Source organism: Zalophus californianus, chromosome 3 (genome assembly GCF_009762305.2).
Source record: "Zalophus californianus isolate mZalCal1 chromosome 3, mZalCal1.pri.v2, whole genome shotgun sequence".
NCBI classification, from domain to species: domain Eukaryota; kingdom Metazoa; phylum Chordata; class Mammalia; order Carnivora; family Otariidae; genus Zalophus; species Zalophus californianus.
In genome coordinates this window covers 167,804,570-167,823,411 of record NC_045597.1, presented here as the reverse complement: position 1 = coordinate 167,823,411, position 18,842 = coordinate 167,804,570, and positions in this window count along the sequence as shown.

Sequence of the window (18,842 nt, the reverse complement as noted above, 5' to 3'; positions counted from 1 at the left end):
ATTGGTTGTAGAAACATCCTTCAAGATATGTCTCCTAAGGCAAGGGAAACAAGAGCAAAAATAAACTGTTGAGACTACATCAAAATAAGAAGCTTCTGCATAGCAAAAACAAGCAAGCAAACAAACAAAAAACAACTAAAAGACAACCTATAGAATGGGAAAAGAATGGGAAAAGATATTTACAAATGATATATCCAATAAAGGGTTAGTGTCCAAAATATATAAAGAACTTACATGACTCAACATCAAAAAACAAAATAACCCATTAAAAATGGGCAGAAGACATGAATAGACTTTTCTCCAGAGAAGACATAGAGATGGCCAACAGGCAAATGAAAAGATGCTCAATATCACTTGTCATCAGGAAAATGCAAATCAGAAACACAATATGATATCACCTCATACTAACAAGAATGGCTAAAATCAAAAACTCAAGAAATAAGTGTTGATGAGGATGTAGAGAAAAAGGAATTCTTGTGCACTGTTGGTGGGAATGCGAACTGATGCAGCCACAGTGGAAACAGTATGGAGGTTCCTAAAAAAATTAAAAATAGAATTACCTTATGATCTAGTAATTCCACTATTGGGTATTTACCTAGGGAAAATGAAAACACTAATTCAAAAAGATATATGTACCCCTATGTTTACTGCAGCATTATTTACAATAGCCAAAATAAGAAAGCACCCCAAGTGTCCATCAATAGTTGAATGAATAAAGAAGAAGTGGTATTTATATATAATGTAATATCACTCAGCCATAAAAAAGAATAAAATATTGCCATTTGCAACCATATGGATGGACCTAGGGGGTATAATGCTAAGTGAAATAGGTCAGTCAGAAAAAGACAAATATCATATGATTTCACTTACATGTGGAATATAAGAAACAAAATTAACAAAGAAAAAGAGAGACAAACCCAAAAACAGACTCTTAACTGTAGAGAACAAATCAATGGTTACCAGAAGGAAGGATGGTGTGCAGGGAGGAATCAAGTAGGTTAAAAGGATTAAGAGCACACATATCATGATGAGCACTGAGTAATGTATAGAATTGTTGAATCACTACATTGTACAAATGAAACTAATATAAGACTGTATGTTAACTATACTAAAATTAAGATTGAAAAAAAATGTAGACAGAGCATCAAGTCCCCTCTGTGGAATTGTGTTCTCATGGCCACTCTGCCCACCAGTTCCTGAGCCTGTTGGGCTACATTGAGCACCTAAGACATCAACTCCTCCTAAGTCTCTATGGGCTTCTTATTCATGAAGGGCAACAGGACACAGTACAGCTGATTCCGTTTAGGGCATTGCAGTAGAGTAGTGTGTGTCCTGATATTTCTCACTGTGCTTGTGAATTAAGGTGGCCAAAGAGATGTTATTAGATGTTGATCTTCTCTCAGGCCAGGGAAGCCTGGCTAATGCAGCTTACACCAGAGCTGAGGGACCTCTAAGAATCCTGGATACCCTAGTGTTGGGAGGATGGGTATGGGCAAGTATAGGATGTGACTGATTTTTCCATTTTCATACTTCCCTTGTCTATGAAGTTTATAAAACTCAGAATAAGTTGGCAAACTGTTTTAGTTATCTATTGCTGTGAGAAGAAAAAACAAACCAAAACAAAAAGACTAAAGTTTCCTTGTTTAAAATGATGGTAAGAGGATTCCTATTTCTGGGAAGATAAAGTAGACATCCTATTCCCCATTCCTCCCATAAAGTAAAACAAGCAAAAAAACCTTTGAAAGGTAGAGAGAAAAAGGCAGAAAAGCTAGGGATCTGGGGTCCAAAGGAATAACATGGTGGGGAATTCATCAGGTTTTGGTTTTCTCCTCATATATCCCAAATAGAGAGCTGAAGAAGCCAGTGACCTGGAAACAACCAAAAGCACAGACAAAAATGCCCCAGCAAAGCCTACTTTCTCTAGCCAAAGGGGCAGGAAAGAGGAGCAAACCTCTAGCAAAACCACCAAAGAAAAGAGAGACGATACAAAACTCTAATACCAGGAATGAAAGAAAGAAAATCACCACAGACCCTACAGGACATAAAAAGAATAATAAGGGAATTCTACAAACAACTATATAACACATATTTTTACAACTTAGACAAAATGGATCAATTCTGTGGAAAGACAAATTACTACACCTCTGTACATAAAATAATTTAAATAGTTCAATAACTATTGAGAAAATTCAATTTATAATTTTAAAAAACTCTCCCCAAAAAGAAATTTTCAGGTACAAATGATTTCAGTAGAAAATTCTATCACACATGTAAAGAATTAACACCAGTTCTACAAAATATCCTCCAGAAAATATGAGGATAGGACTCATTTCATTTTATGAAGCTAGTATTTCCCTGACAGCAAAACCAGACAAAGATAATACAACAAATAAAACTACAGACTCATATTCCTTATGAATATACATGCAAAAATCCTTAAATATATTAGCAAATAGAATTTGAAATATACATTGAAAATTATACATGATGACTTAATAAAGATCATTGAAAAGATGCAATATTCAGAAATCAATCAATGTAATCCACCATACTGACAGACTAAAGAAGAAAAAATTACATGATTGTATCAGTTAACAACCACACAAGAAAATATGTGACAAAATTCAACACATTCATGACAAAAACTTTTGAAGAAATAAAAATAAAGGGGAATTTCCTCAACTTGATAAATAGCATATACAAAAAACTTATAGATAATAATATATAATGGCAAAGAACTGAATGCTTTTTCCCTAAAACTGGGAAAAAATCATGGATGTTTACTCTCACCAGTCTTTTTCAGCATAGAGCAAAATATTCTTGCCAGTGCAATAAGGTAGGAAAAGGAAATTAATGGCATACATATTGGAAAGGAAATATTAAACTGTTCTTATTTGTAGGGACACAAACCTAGGAGATCAATAAATTGTGAGAAATCATAGTTGAATTGAACTTTCAATTTTGGACTCATGTCTTTTTTATTTGTAGAAAATTCTCATCACCTATCTCTTCAGTTTTTGCTTCACTACTATTTTCTCTCTTCTTTTCTTCTCTAATTCCTATTAGATTTTAGAGTTTCTAAGTCTCTTTAAATGTTTGAGAATGATAGGGGCATGTGGGTGGCTCAGTTGGTTAAGTGTCTGACTCTAGGTTTCTGCACAGGTAAAGATCTCAGAGCTGTAAGATTGAGCTCACATTGAGCCCTGGGTTGAGCCCAGTGTTGAGCCCCAAGTGGGGCTCTGTGCTCAACAGTGAGTCTGCTTGAGATTCTTTCCCTCTTCCCTTCCCCTTACCTATTCACACTCTCTTGCTCTCTCTCACTCTCAAATAAATAAATAAATAAAATCGTAAAAAAATTAAAAGTGAATGTTTGAAAATAACAGACATTTTATCTCATTGTTTATCTGGATGCATTTCAGTCAATTCCTCAATTCTTTTTCCCAAATTATTCTTTTTTTTCATGAATGCTAAAGTTTATCTTCTTCATGTCTTTTTATTTCAATGACTAAATTTTTCATTGCCAAACTTTCTCTGATTATTTTTTAATTTTATTTTTCTTTTTTTTATTATTATGTTATGTTAATCACCATACATTACATCATTAGTTTTTGATGTAGTGTTCCATGATTCATTGTTTGTGTATAACACCCAGTGCTCCATGCAGAATGTGCCCTCTTTAATACCCATCACCAGGCTAACCCATCCCCCTACCCTCCCCCCCTCTAGAACCCTCAGTTTGTTTCTCAGAGTCCATAGTCTCTCATGGTTCATCTCCCCCTCTGACTTCCCCCCTTCATCCTTCCCTTCCTGCTATCTTCTTCTTCTTTTTTTTTTAAACATATTATGTATTATTTGTTTCAGAGGTACAGATGACCTCACTGATATGAGGAATTCTTAATCTCAGGAAACAAACTGAGGGTTGCTGGAGTCTTTGATTATTTTTATATCTACTAATACTTATTCAATTTCAGCTCACTCTTTCTTTCTTTCTTTATTTTTTTACTTTTTAACTTCTGGCATACAATGGTAAAGAGCCCAGTTTCTGGAATCAGATGGCATAGGTTCAAAGTTGAGCTCCATCACTTACTATGTTAGACTGGGCAAATCACTTAAACTTGTCTTAGTTACTCCATTTTCAAAATGAGGATTTTCCTCTGAAGGTTGTTACAAAAATTATTGAGCTTTCATATATAAAACTCTTAGAACAATGTCTGACACATAATATTTTTGATATAAGTATTGACAATATTATCATTTTTTATTGCTGTCATCTCTTAATTTGTCTCTTCCAGAATCTAAAGTACATTTAATCTTTCAGACATCTCTCATATTTTAATTTCAGCCAGACAAAATATATATTCTACATATAAATTTATTTTTTGTTACCAAGACCTTTTTCCATTTATATGCTTTAGAATTTTTATTTGAAAGCATATTTTGAGTTGGAAGTCTCCTTGTATCCTTTTTCCTCTTCCATTCCTTACATCTCATGTTCATTGCTATCTTGAAATTAAGTTCTATTTCAGAGCTTCTTTTTCAATATTGTAACTAGCTAACCAAAAAAAAGTCAAGTGACAATTTGATTTAGCTTTGTTTCTTCATTCCCCATCTTAGCTATATATTTCAAGTTGAAAAAAAAATTGTTTTTACAGATCATGCTTCCTTCCAGTCAGTCCCTCCCTCCCCATTTCCAGAACCAAACATATTTATTGTCTAGATGAAAAATCTTGGTTATAGGCTTAGCTGTGAATTCCATTATTCTGTGCTTCAGTCTGAGGCCTAGAAAGGAATTTAGTAGATTCTGTTCTACTGTTGTTTGGTTCTTGGAAGAACACTTGAGGAGGTTTATATTTCCCCTAATTATATCAGAAATGGAGTAGAACTACACACAGTGGAGCTCCCATTTTAGACAGAGAATGTGGCATTCTATCCTCATTTCCATGTACCCCAGCAAAAAACTTCCCTAAATATGTCAGAACCTGAGTAGAAAACCAAAGACAGAAAAATCAAGGATAAGAAAACAGGGTAAGAAGAAAAGATTTTTTTCTTTGTTTATTCTAAAGAAAACATCTTTTTTCTTCAAAGTTCCTCTATGGAAGTTGAACCATGGTAAGAGAATTATTTACTATATCAATATAGTTATAACTTTCATTATTATGTTCGTATAGTATTCTTTTCAACTCCTTTAAAACTCCACTGATTGTGTTCCTAGTAGGTAGTATAGCATATCATTTCTCCATAATGAAAGCCACACACTCTGAATTTTGCTCCACTTAATATTGGCATTGGGGCAATAGCTTCCTTATGAAACTAAGCAAAATATTTCTTAGTCATTTTGCAAATACATATTGTAATCATGATTAAAATATGCATCATTAAATAGGAAATAATTTTGACTGATTTTTACCTTGTTTACATAAATCTAGAACCATCTGTCTTGCATTAGGGAAAGATTTTTAATTCTAATTAAAAAACAAATATTAATTTTATTATCATAACCACTAAAAAACAAACATAATCTCCTATTATGATACAGAAACAGCTTGAGCAACTGCATTTTTAGATGTGCTTTATCTCTAATTCTCAACAGCTCTGAACATTAGCTTTATAATGCAATTGACTTTCAGTGCTTCTGGGCAGGTGAGCTTTGTTAAATGAAATCTGAAAGTGCTCAATTTACAGATCACTAGGAAAGTATTGTGGTCTTGCTGCTTTCTCCTGGACACAAGCCACCGTGGCTCCCTTCCTCTGTCATTACTGCTTTGCCTGAGAATGGCCTCTGGGAGAACACTGGAGTAAAGACTCTGGCTTCAGAGGTATGGCTCCTGCAAATTTTGAGAAGAACTTGTACTTTATTCATTATTCAGCAAAGTACTCATATAATATATTCTTAGCATCTATTAAATGTCATATCTAAGGCTCCAATATTCACTGTAATGGTTTCCCCAAGAGAAATAGCTTGAGAGAGGGAGGAATAACAGCCTCATATTGGTGCTGGGAAATGGTAAGATTTACAATCCTTCATATAGATTTCTGCTGGAAAGAAACATGATATATTTCTCAGTTATTCTCTAATATTAAAAATCTTACTCTACTCTTAATCCTAACTCCAACCCCAATTCCAACACCCACCCCAACCCTAACCCTTACCCTAGTTTGAAATCAGAGGAAGTGATTTTTTTCACAGACCTAAATGTGACTTTTATGAACTTGACTTTGTTGCCTTTTCCCAGGGTTGTACATCAGAAGCAGGAATTCAGACACTGGCAGTTTTCTTTGTGCAACTCAATCATCTTATATGCATCCCCCAACCCTCACCCATGTGGGTAAGAGAAAGAACAAGGATGAGACAAGTCCATTCTTAATTTTCTCACCAGAAATCATACATTACTTCCAATTCATATTCCATGTTGAGAATGAATTATGAGAACTGATTTACATTCAGGTGAACAATTGTGTATGGATATATGGCACATGGACATATTATGAATATTAGTATCATTTGACATATTCATAGGCTCTTTTTGTTTGTTGTTTGTTCTTGTTTATGTTTTTCCTCACTAGATGCAGAGAAAAGCCTTCCAAATCCTTACACATTACCACTCACTGGAAGCAACAGTGAAGCAATCATACACCTGTAGTTCCAGCCATGTAATCACTTCACTTAGGTAGTTGTGCAGCCACCGCCAGGGAAGAATATCCTATTTCTGCTCTCTTGTTCTTTCTTGATTTCTTGCCCTTCATGCAAGACAGACTGTCAGTGGGGAAAAAAGTTGCCTAAAATGAAATCACCTGCTTTTAGTTCTTAAAGTAGATTTAAAATGCTGGTGTCCTGGCAACAGAAATCAGACAACAAAAAGAAAACAAAGGTATTCAATTTGGCAAAGAAGAAGTGAAACTCTCTCTCTTAGCAGATGACATGATACTTTATGTGGAAAACCCAAAAGACTCCACCCCCAAAATACTAGAACTCATACAGCAATTCAGTAATGTGGCAGGAAACAAAATCAATGCACAGAAATCAGTTGCTTTCTTATACACTAACAATGCAACTGTAGAAAGAGAAATTAGAGAAACGATTCCATTTACAATAGCACCAAAAACCATAAGATACCTCGAATAAGCCTAACCAAAGAGTAAAGGATCTATACTTTAGGAACTACAGAACACTCATGAAAGAAATTGAAGAAGACACAAAAAGATGGAAAAATATTCCATGCTCATGGATCGGAAGAATAAACATTGTTAAAATGTCTATGCTGCCCAGAGCAATCTATACCTTCAACACCGTCCCGATCAAAGTTCCAATGACATTTTTCAAAGTATTGGAACAAACAATCCTAAAATTTGTATGGAATCAGAAAAGACTCCGAATCACCAAGGAAATGCTGAAAAAGAAGAACAAACCTGGGGGCATCACGTTGCCCAATTTCAAGCTATATTACAAAGCAGTGATCACCAAGACAGCATGGTACTGGCACAAAAACAGACATATAAGACCAACAGAACAGAATAGAGAGCCCAGATATGGACCCTCAACTCTATGGTCAAATAATCTTAGGCAAAGCAGGAAAAAATATGCAATGGAAAAAAAGACAGTTTCTTCAATAAATGGTGCTGGGAAAATTGGACAGCTATATATAGAAGAATGAAATTTGACTATTCTCTAACACCATACACAGAGATTTTGAGTTTTCAAATGGATGAAAGGCCTCAATGTGAGACAGGAATCCATCAAAATCCTAAAGGAGAACATAGGCAGTAACCTCTTTGACATCAGCCACAGCAACTTCTTTCAAGATACATCTCCAAAGGCTAGTGAAACAAAAGCAAAAATGAACTTTTGGGACTTCATCAAGGTAAAAAGCTTCTGCACAGCAAAGGAAGCAGTCAACAAAACAAAGAGGCCACCCACAGAATGGGAGAGATATTTGCAAATGACACTACAGATAAAGGGCATCCAAGATCTGTAAAGAACTTCCCAAACTCAACACCCAAAAAACAAATAAGTCAAAACGTGGGCAGAAGACATGAATAGACACTTCTCCAAAGAAGACATACGAATGGCTAACAGACACATGAAAAAATGTTCATCATCATTAGCCATCAGGGAAATTCAAATCAAAAGCACATTGAGATACTACCTTACACCAGTTAGAATGGCAAAAATTGACAAGGCAAGAAACAACAAATGTTGGAGAGGTTGTGGAGAAAGGGGAACCCTCCTACACCATTGGTGGGAATGCAAGTTGGTACAACCACTTTGGAAAACAGTGGGAGGTGCCTCAAAAAATTAAAAATAGAGCTACCCTATGATCCAGAAATTGCACTCCTGGGTATTTACCCCAAAGACACAGATGTAGTGAAAAGAAGGGCAATATGCACCCCAATGTTCATAGCAGCAATGTCCACAATAGCCAAATTGTGGAGAGAGCCGAGATGCCCTTCAACAGATGAATGGATAAAGAAGATGTGGTCCACATATACAACGGAATATTACTCAGCCATCAGAAAGGATGAATACCCAACTTTTACACCAACATGGATGGGACTGAAGGAGATTATGCTAAGTGAAATAAGTCAAGCAGAGAAAGTCAATTATCATATGGTTTCACTTATTTGTGGAACATAAGGAATAGCGTGGAGGACATTAGGAGAAGGAAGGGAAAAAGGAAGGAGGGAAATCCAGAAGGAGAGATGAACTGTGAGAGACTATGGACTCTGAGAAACAAACTGAGGGTTTTAGAGGGGAGGGGGGTGAGGGTATGGGTTAGCCGGGTGATGGGTATTAAGGAGGGCACATACTGCATGGAGCACTGGGTGTTACACAAAAACAATTAATCATGGATCACCACATCAAAAACTAACGAGATATTGTATGGTGACTAACATAACATAATAAAATTAAATTAAACTAAAAAAAAAGTCATTGCCAAAATAAAATAATAATAAATAAAATGCTGCTGTAGCTGTTTTGGTTTTCTATTTCCTTTTTGCTCCATTCCTCTTTGCTTCCATCTTATATGTCATTCTCATAATCTATAGATCTAGTTTTGTTGTGTATTTGTTTCTATAGCCTAAGCTTTCCTGTTCAAGAGAACAACCAGTGGAGTAAGAATAGGAAGTGGCAAATAAAAGAAAGCCAGATTCTGAAAAATATTTTATCTCCTGAAATAGTCATGCTGTAGAAGAGAGACCTCCTGGGGTGCCTGGGTGGCTCAGTCGGTTAAGCAGCTGCCCTTGGCTCAGGTCATGATCTCAGGGTCCTGGGATTGAGTCCTGCATCAGGCTCCTTGCTCAGCAAAAAGCCTGCTTATCCCTCTCCCTCTGCTGCTCCCCCTGTTTGTGCTCTCTCTCTCTCTTTCTGTCAAATAAATAAATAAAATCTTTAAAAATAAAAAAAAAAAGAAGAGAGAACTCTTGCTGAGGAAGAAGGAAAGTCTCTGTTGTGTGTATTTTTTTTTCTTTTTTTTCTTAACTCCATCCTTCTCTTTTCCTGACATTTTTCTGCCTTTCTTTTCCCTTTTATCTCTTCTGCTTTTCCATAAAAATGTATATAAATTTATTAATAAAGTATGTTTCCTCAAGAGTTAAGGAAAGAGTGAAAGTCAAATTGGAAGTCATAGGATTTTGGTAAAATTGAGAAGATTGAAAAGAATATCATTGACAACCAATATACGTAACTCAAACGACCCATTTTCAAAACGATTCCATACTTTTCCCATTTATCCATTTTTAAATTCTATGGCCCAGAACTGAATGCTCTAATATTCAATAAAGTGCATCTTAGTACTCCAAAGTCATTGAAAAAAACTGATTTCAAACTCGTGTCTATTGATATTCAGCAGTGGGATCCAATATGTAAATAATAGGATTACTTGCAAATACCCCCTTTCCTCTGTACCCCAGTTCCCTTAGTTGTAGCAGTTCTACCGCTCCTCCTCCACACTCCCTCTGCTTAAAGGTCATTAAAAACATCAATTCATTCTCATTCACATTTTCCTCCCACCTTTCTAGCTTTACCTCTTTTATGTCCTTCTCTTGATGCAAGCAATCCTTACCATAATGTCGAGGACCATATGCAAAAGATAGCACTTCATTTAGAATACAGGTAAGGGAAAGAAGTTGGAGAAGGCAAAGACAAAACTATCTCCACATGGGCAGAGAAACTTGGGCACGCACAATGGCTTTGTCAGTAGAATGTGAGCTCAATGAAGGCACAACATATTTTCAGTGTTTACTGCTAAATCACCATTTGCCATAATAATGCCTAGCACAAAGTAGTTGTTCAGTAAGTATTTGCTGAATAAATGAATAAATTTGTCCTTCCACTCATGCTTTCATTCACTTAACTAATCTCTTTTGATCCTGACAGCTTTTCAGTGATTTAGTGTAATTACTTTGATCTCATAGATGAATTTCATATAGGAATGTCTTCCTCTGGATGGCTGAGAAAGCATATCCTTAGAAGCAAGCTAATTTAATAATATTTGAATAGGTAGAGTGATTCCAGGATGGAAGGGTGAGGGAAAAGGAAGAATGAGTCAGGAAAAGTGAATATGAGGGCAGTCTTACTGAGCTGGTTACATCATCACAAATGCATTTGGATTCTCAGTGTCAGGAGACATCTTCCTAACATTTATTCAGGAAGAGTAATCCAGGGGCAGTGGAGAAAAGGGAGAACAATTTGTACATGACTTCCTCCTATCCCCTGTCTCTCATTAGTTCAAGTTAAATCTTTCACATTTTCTGGTTATGTTATCTGACCTCTCCAAGAGCTGTTCGAGAAGCAATAGTCCCAAAGACCCAATCCAGTCAGTGCACAGTGATGCACAGTCAGAACTCTTTACCAGTGGGCATGGTATGGGGTGCAGCAGGACCATCCTAGCTCCAGATTTTAGGCAAAACACAAACCATTTATTGAACTTCTCCAACTGAAAAACTGGGCTAGTATGCAAGTCTAGGATGAGCATAACCTGAGTTTGATATTATTAGTAATCTAAATCTCGGACAGTCCAAGTGTCCTGCCAAGTGTGAGTGGCTGAACTAAAACCTCAACTTTTGGTATTTGGTATTTTGGTATTTTAGTATTTTAGTATTTTGGTATTTTGATGTTATATCTGTTTTGTTACACATGAATTTTTTCTCTTTTCATCTATTTCTAGTCTTAGGTGTATAAATTTAAGTCAAAAGGGAATGGTGCAAAAAAAAGAGAGAGAGAGAGACAGGAAGAAAGTAGAATTGAAATTCTTTTAAATACACACACACACACACATTCATATATAACGAGCAATGGTTTCTGAGCTCTGCTTTTTCTCAGAAGTTCCCAGATTCATTAATCAGTAATGTGTTTTCAGGCAAAAAACTAAAATTTAATCTGTGGAATCATGTTTGTTTGCTTTTATTTGTTGAATATGCTACCATGTTTTCTTTTTAAACACATTTCACTGCTAAAAAATGTTTGGGGAAAAATAGAAATACAGAAACCATCAACATTAAGTCTGTTATTTACGAACTGAAATCGTGTGTGGATAATAGGCACTTTGGAAAAAATACAAAATTTCTCTGTTCATTAAACTATAGGGGGTTCTGAGGAATCAGAAGACACATACGGCTTATAGTTAATTTACTCTCCTACAACTTTAGATTATACCATTTACATAGCAATAGGATCCAATTTAGATATGAATCATAATGCACCTGGAGACAGTTGTGGAAATATTCAGAGTTCTTTGCTTCCAGTGGATGGGGTGGAAGGTATTATTATAGGAACCCCGGGACACTGCCAGATAATCACATGGTAGTTTTTAGTCTAGTTGTTTTCACTGAAAACACAGGATACTATTTTTCTTTTTCCTTTAATCAGGCTTACTAATCTCTTCTTTTTTTATGGAGGTGGATGTCTCACTTGTACCTTTTCTCTTTCCATTACTAATTTCAACTTGATCCTACTCTATTTTCATTTTAACCCTACTTTACCATAAAATAGTATGAAATATCTCAGAATTGTTCAGTTTCAGTTAATAGTGGTCAAAAGAGAACAACCATAAAAAGAAATTAAACAGTAAAACTAGAATTTTTCACATTGCTTATCCATTCTCCATTAAAGAAAAATGAGAAGTTTTATTTATTTCCTTTTTAGAAAGCCACTGAAATATATTTCCTGGGAGTATATAATATCAAATAGATTCAAGAAAAAAGGCTTAGAGTTAGTATAAATATCTTTGGAATTTAAAGACTCTATTATACAAGTTAGGTATTAACAAAGTCAAGAGTTGGTTCAGAGCCACTAATTTCTTTTTTTTCTTTTAATTAATCTTTTTTTAGTAGGGGGAGGGTAGGGAGGGGCAGAGGGAGAGAGAGAGAATTTTAAGCAGGCTCCACACCCAGCATGGAGCCTGACATGGGGCTCGATCTCACAACCCTGAGATCATGACCTGAACCAAAATTAAGGGTGATGCTTAACCGACTGAGCCACCCAGGCACCCTAGTGCCACTAATTTCTAATAGAGAGCTCTAACTCTGTAAAGAAAAGAGAATTCATGAAGTTTGGTTAAAAAAGATAAGTGTTATAGAAAATCTCAATAATCTGGCAAATATGTCCAATTCTACCAATGCTTGACTGTGAAAACACCAGAGCTTATACACATTTTTTTTTTCAATGAACTCACTAACATAACTTCCCATTCCCAGTATTGAAAACACTTCAGTGTTTAGAGAGAGAAAATTTTAAGACAGAAAGAGTTTAGTTTGTATTTCTAAATAAAGAAGACCTATCACAGTCATAGACATTCTTTCACACATTTCCTAGCTTGTCTTCTGCATTGTTAGGAACTGAACAGAAGTTTAAATGCCTTAAAAAAAAACACAACACTGCAGTTGACACTATATTACTGATGGGCAGGTTTCATATATGTTTCTTTTTGGATTTCCAGTTAAATTTCTGTCCAATGGTACAAAATTCACTTGGGAAAGATGAATCCCATCTCCCACACATCACTGTCTTTCATTGCCTGATGTCTATTGTCTTGAAAATTGTTTCATATATTTTTTCTAGTTTTGTGGTTGTTTCAGGCAGGGGAGTAAATCTGGTCCCTCTTATAATGTCTTGGCTAAAAGTGGAATTCTGTGCAATAAGATTTTATTTTTCAAAGTTAAAAAATAGGATAATAATACACCAAATAAAAGATAGTGTTTTGGTGAGATGTTTTGTTGCACAGCAGGTTCTAGAACTTTTAGTTTCCTCATAATAAAAAACAAAACTTGCCCCATTATGAAGACATTGATTGGCAATTGTTCACCCAAAATACCAATAACAAGAAAATCTACAGCTTCAGAACTCAGAGAAATGGCATATCCAACAGTGCACATGATGGAAAGATATTCAATAAGCTCCTGCTGGAGGGAAAGAATTAGAAGTTAAAAGGACTGCCTTAGGGGCACCTGAGTGGCTCAGTCCTTAAGCGTCTGCCTTCAGCTCAGGTCATGATCCCAGGGTCCTGGGATCAAGCCCTGCATTGGGCTCCCTGCTCAGCGGGAAGCCTGCTTCTCCCTCTCCCTCTGCCTGCCTCTCTGCCTACTTGTGCTCTCTCTATTTCTCTGTCAAATAAATAAATAAAATCTTAAAAAAAAAAAAATTCAAACACATTCTTAAAAAAAAAAAAGAGGACTGCCTTATGCTAATTTCTCCCTGTTATGCTGGGAAAAGAAAAAGGTCAAAAGCATATGCTACATTTGCAATATTCCATTTTTTTCTTGAATAATGATTTTTATATATTGTTTTGAATTATTTAAAAATAAAAATTCTTTATAGACATATTTTAATGTGTAAGATACAAAGAGAAAAGTAAAATAATTTCCCAAACTCTCATAAACAATAATAAAACACTGTCAATATTTTGTTTATTTCCTTTCAACTTTTTCTATGAATAATTTATTTTGGTTTCAAACAGTTTGGTTTACAAATTATGTTCAAGTTTGTATGCTGCTTCTTTTCTAGTTAACTGTATAACAAAAGCAAAGTTTATACCATTATAAACTCTTTAGACTCATAATTTTAATGGCTACATCCCATTGTAGTGATTCATGTTCCATTTTCTTAGAAATTTAAATCTCTTTACATATTTTCCCTTTTTAAAAATGCCCCATGTTTTCAGTATTTCCTTAGGCTAGATTACTAGATGCCAAATTATATTGTCAAAGGATGTAAGTCCTTTGAAGGCTTTTGATATTTTGTCAAAATGCTTTCTAAAGGAACCTACTATTCTTTGGAAATAAAATATATTTTATTGTAAGCTATGACATTGTCTTCTAGTTGCATTATCATACCATACAAAGTTTTGATCATCTTGTGGTCTAGTTTAATAATATTTTGCTTATTTTTAAAAATAGTTATTTGAGGGGCGCCTGGGTGGCTCAGTCATTAAGTGTCTGCCTTCGGCTCAGGTCATGATCCTGGGGTCCTGTAATCGAGCCCCGCATCGGGCTCCCTGCTCCGTGGGAAGCCTGCTTCTCCCTCTCCCACTCCCCCTGCTTGTGTTCCCTCTCTCGCTGTGTCTCTCTCTGTCAAATAAATAAACAAAATCTTTAAAAAAATTTAAAAAATAGTTATTTGATAATTGAAGCCATAATGTAATAAGTGCTCAAAATTTCCCATCATCTTTCCCCAATGAAGAAGTATGTCTATGTACATTCATACTGTTTTCCTCTAACCTTGGTTTATAAGAAATTCATAAAACAGGGGTACTCGGGTGGCTCAGTCGTTAAGTGTCTGCCTTCGGCTCAGGTCATGATCCCAAAGTCCTGGGATCGAGCCCCATGTCAGGCTCCCTGCTCTGTGGGAAGCCTGCTTCTCCCTCTCCCTCTCTCACTCCCCCTGCTTGTGTTCCTTCTCTTGCTGTGTCTCTCTCTGTCAAATAAATAAATAAAATCTTTTAAAAAAAAAAATTTCATAAAGCAACTCATTATAAACTATAAGCTTTAATAAAATAGCTAAACTAGTTAAGTAAATAATTATAATAATTAATATAAAATACAATATATAATAAATTATATAAAAATTAAATTTATAAATTAAAATTATATAAAAATATAATAAATAATCATTTTGTCATAGGGCATATCAATAGCTCTATGGAGACATAATTTATATTTCTTAAGTTTTCTCAAATTACTGTAAGCAAAAGAAACCACTCTTTAAATTGTTAAGAAAATAAAATCATTTATACTGAAACTGTTGGTCTTCAAATGTTTTACACTTTTATAGGAAACATTTTACTCCTTACCTTTATATAATGTGCTTCTTGTCATACATAGCAATAAAGAAGTAAAATTGAGTAGTTCAAACTTATTAAGACCATAATTTCATAGCAATTTAAAGCTGAGTTTGTCCTCATTTAAAATACAGACACCTTTCATCACTATTATAATACAGTTAATATCCGATAAATGTTTATTTATGCCAAAGGAAATGTAATTCCTTTCAAGACATTTTATATGAACTCAGTGTTGGTTTTAGCTTTATTGTAGCTTATATAAAATATTCCAGAGATTGATTAATTTTATTTAGGAATCTGATGATCAGTGATATATAAAAGCAAATATTTTTTATCATCCTACTAATTAAGCCAATTCAATTGCTAGTTATTTGTGCTAGAAAAGGATGACATCAAGAAATCAAATCCTACTTATGAGTGCTCAAGTGCCATTTTCTAACAATCTACTCCCACTCCTCAAAAAAGTACAACCACAAAGAAAAGGCATGTCCTAAAATAACATTGCCTATTCTCAAGTCATGAGGTTATTTTATTTTTTTCTGAAAGGTTTATGGTTTAGTTTTCACTTTTCAATCTCTGATCCATGCCAAATTCGTTTTTGTGTCTGTGTGAGGTGGAGGATGAGGATTTTTTTTTTCCATATGGATATTCAGTTATTGCAACAACATTGGCTGAAGTTTTCCTTTTTGCTCTATATCTTACTGGTTCCTTTATCAAGAATCAACTGAGGGTGTAATAGCATTTTCATAAGTTCCCAACGGAAATATTCTTCTCAAGCTGAATAACTTTACCATGAACAGAAATGCCACAAACTATGCTATTTCCTTAGTATAAATCCACCCATCATCCATTCATACATACATATATACACAAGTATAATTTATTTGTAATGATGATGATGATAATACATCATGGCTTGTAAGAAAAAAAAAAACAGTATTTTTTTTCTCCTAAAGAATCTTACTTAGAAGTTTACCTTCTCAATGAAGCCATCCTTAATACTTGAATGTCCACCACAAGATGTCTCTTCTCTTCATTTGGATTTCCTTAACCCAAAATAGAAAGAATGTATCATATTTATATTTTTATTTTTAAAATATACATAACATCTCATAAGGATTTTTCTACTGTGGCATATGTTATTTGGTATTGACAATATGGTCTATTTGTCTTTCTTTCCTACTTGCCTTTGAACTTCCTTAGATAATCATTTTACCTTGTAGATCTAGCTGTTCATTTCTACTCCTGGGTCATAGTGCTTGAAATACAAGAGTTTAATTTTTTTTTTAATTTGAACATAATTACTTGGGCTTAACTTTAATACCACCAGTTATCAGAAAAAAATTCTATCACTGAGATGCTATGCATTCAGTGAAAAACCTTTTAAATGATAACACATGAATAATGTCTCAAAGTGTACTACTGTATCAGGGTAATATGGGTCACCTGGTAAAACCAGGCTGTAACCTCAACCTGGTGAATCAGAGTTTCTAGAGGTAGAAACTGCCAATACAAAATTCAGGAAATACAGGCTAGACTCAAAAAAAATCTGAGGCTAGTTGATAGGACTCACAACTTCTACCATATTCACTGGAACATATTCATTTTTGTTTCCTTAGGCAGAAATGTAGCCTTTTCACTGCAACAAATCTTTCAGGGACAAAAGCATACTAATAACTGCAGTTTTGAATATATTTTTTCCTAAAGAATATAGATAGTTAATCATGAAGAAGTTTGATTTGGCTATGATCATTATAACTGATTAACTCATTTTCAACGTCTCAGATAAGAGCAATACATTTTATATTGTTTTACAAATATTATAAAGTGACATTAAAATGATAGTTTACTTAAAATAGAGAGGACATATTTATTAGCACTTACATCCAAATAAAATACACACACACAAAAAGATTGTGATTATAGCACCAACAGGGTACATGGAAATAGTGAACAGATCTGACCAACTCAGTATAGGTAGTCTCTTAAATTTACACTACCTTAGATCTGGCACAAGGGAATTGGACAGGGGAATCAAAATGATGTATTATGAGAACCCTGCCTATGCAGATTCCAAGTCTTGACTTTTGCCAGAATCAGTATATGACCTCAGGAAACATGTCTGTTTGTCAGCTCAATTTTTTTTAATTTTTTTTAAATTATTATGTTATGTTAATCACCATACATTACATCATTAGTTTTTTTTCAATTTTTTTCAAAGATTTTATTTATTTATTTATTTGAGAGAGAGAGAGAAAAACAGCATGAGAGGGGAGAGGGCCAGAGGGAGAAGCAGGCTCCCCGCTGAGCTGGGAGCCTGATGTGGGACTCGATCCCAGGACTCCGGGATCATGACCTGAGCCGAAGGCAGTCGCTTAACCAACTGAATCACCCAGGCACCCTACATCATTAGTTTTTGATGTAGCGTTCCATGATTCATTGTTTGCGTATAACACCCAGTGCTCCATGCAGCATGTGCCGTCTTTAATACCAATAGGCTAACCCATCTTCCCACCCATCTCCTCTCTAGAACCCTCAGTTTGTTTCTCAGAGTCTATAGTCTCATGGTTCATCTCTCCCTCTGATTTCCCCCTTCATTTTTCCCTTCCTACTATCTTCTTTTTTTTTTTTTTAACATATAATGTATTATCTGTTTCAGAGGTACAGGTCTGTGATTCAACAGTCTTACACAATTCACCACGCTCACCATAGCACATACCCTCCCCATTGGGGTGGCTGGGTGTCAGCTCAATTTGAAAGGATTCTCCATGGTCTCGAATTTTAGTTCATTGAATCCTCATTGCTTCTACTTATTCTTATGCCTTTAAAACTATTTTTGTAATTCACCCAGCTTTTTGAGTTGTTGCAATGGGAACTTTGCCCTGTCACAACCTCTTTTATCCTACCTGGAACCAAAAGAACTGTCTTGTTTTTTAAGTTCAAAATAAACTAAGCAATAAGGGTTAAAAGTTTTTATTTTCATTTGTTTTATTTTTTTAATATACTGCTTGGCTATAATTCCTAGAATTCTTATGATCTACTGGTGGTGAGGAGAATGTTGCAAAAGCTTTAGAAACACAAAATTTATGAGAATAATATCTCATTTGCTACATGGCTGTGGCTCATACACAGTTGTGCCAGGTTCATTAGAAAAGGTACAACATAAACTGCCATCCTCCTATTAGCCATTTTTTTTCTCCTCTATTTTAGCTACATATTAGTTTACTGAGAGTATTGCTAGATGGTTTGATTACTACATAGAAACAAATCATGGTTAACCAAAAGCCAAATCATGGAGATTTCATAAAATTTGATCATTGTAATGAATATAACTTTGGGGTGAAAAACAGCAACCAAATTTTAAAAATTACACACAGGGGCGCCTAGGTGGCTCAGTCAGTTAAGCATCCCATTGATCTCAGCTCAGGTCATGATGTCAGGGTTGTGAGTTCAAGCCCCATGTTGGGCTTCATGCTGGGTGTGGAGCCTACCTAAAAAATAATAATAAAAAAAAATAGAACTTAAGCACAATGACTAACACACATGATAGTCTATGTTTTAATATTA